Genomic DNA, 1191 nt, shown 5'->3' with positions numbered 1-1191 from the left:
TTTTTTTTTTTTCTTTTTCTCTCCCCCCAACCCCCACCTTCCAATGGTGTTAAAAGCAAAGCAGGCTCCGGGGGGAGGAGAGCGGAGGGCGCGCGGCCGGGTGGGCCCTCATGCCGCCCCGCCCGGAACGCCTCGGCCACTGTGAAGGCCCCTCCCTCCGCCCGCGGGACTCAGGAGAGGAGGGCGTGGCGTCTCCTGGGCCGGGCGGGGCCCCGCCGCCCTCTCTGGCCCTCGCGGTGTTTTCAGGGACCGGTCCACCCCCACCTCCCCTGGATGAGACGGTAGCTCCTTCCCTCCCCATAGACACCCTGGTGGGCGGCGGGGCCGGGGGTTTCTCAGGTCTCCGCGGTCGCGGGAGCGGAGCCTGGGGCGGGGAGGGCGGAGTGACGCCCACTGGACACCCCACCCCCTCCCGCCGACTGACAATCGGGGCTCCCTCGAACCTTGACCTTAAGCTGCAGCTGATGGGCCCTCCTCTGGCCCCTCCACTGGGGACTGCCCACCCGGGAGGAGGGCGCCAGGGCAAGCGGGAGGGGCTGAACAGGCGCCCGTCAGCCGACGTGGGGGTCCCGCGGACCCCAGACCCGGGCACCCGAGTGCCCCTTCTCAGGGCTCAGTCTGACCATGGCCACGTCCTGCCCGGCCGCCCCTCGGGTCCGGCGTGGATGCTCCGTCAGCCCCCCTCCCCGCCCCGGGCGGCGTCTCTGCCCCGCCCACCTTCAGGAAAAGGCCGCAGCTGCTGCCCCGTCCGCCCGCGCCCGAGTCAGACGTTGTCGCGTGACCCGCCGGTCTGGGGAGTCTGGGCCCTCCCCGATCTGACGCCTGGGCCCTCGGGTGGGAGACACTATGCAATACACAGGCTTCCTTTTCTACGTGCACACGGGCTTCTGCCGGGGCGGGGCGGGGCGGGGGGGTGTGGGGCGGTGTGTGTGGTGGAGGGCGCGGGCAGGGAGTCCCCAGGGTCCCGGCCGGCTTCTGCGGGTACCCCGATCCGGCTTGTAGTCGTTCGTTCTGTTTCGTTAGTTTTCTAAAACAAAAGTTGACTTCCCTTCCCTGTTCTTGAAGAATACTTGAATGTGGGGGGAGGGGTTCGAGGCGTGGGGAGCTCGGGCGCCGTCTCTGCGGTCCCCCCACGTCTGGATGTTGTCACAGTCCTAGGTGGCTGGTGGGGGCCGCCGCCCCTCCCCGCCC

The 1191-nt window shown here is 69.8% G+C and overlaps 1 protein-coding gene across 1 annotated transcript in view; it reads left to right on the top strand.

The window, feature by feature from the left end:
* MKNK2 (MAP kinase interacting serine/threonine kinase 2) overlaps window positions 1-1191 on the top strand; it is an 11660-nt gene that overhangs the window by 9785 nt on the left and 684 nt on the right. The window lies entirely within an intron of this gene.

The sequence above is a fragment of the Bison bison genome, unplaced genomic scaffold (assembly GCF_000754665.1).
Source record: "Bison bison bison isolate TAMUID 2011002044 unplaced genomic scaffold, Bison_UMD1.0 scf7180017864492, whole genome shotgun sequence".
NCBI lineage: Eukaryota > Metazoa > Chordata > Mammalia > Artiodactyla > Bovidae > Bison > Bison bison.
This window is presented reverse-complemented; position numbering and strand designations above follow the sequence as displayed.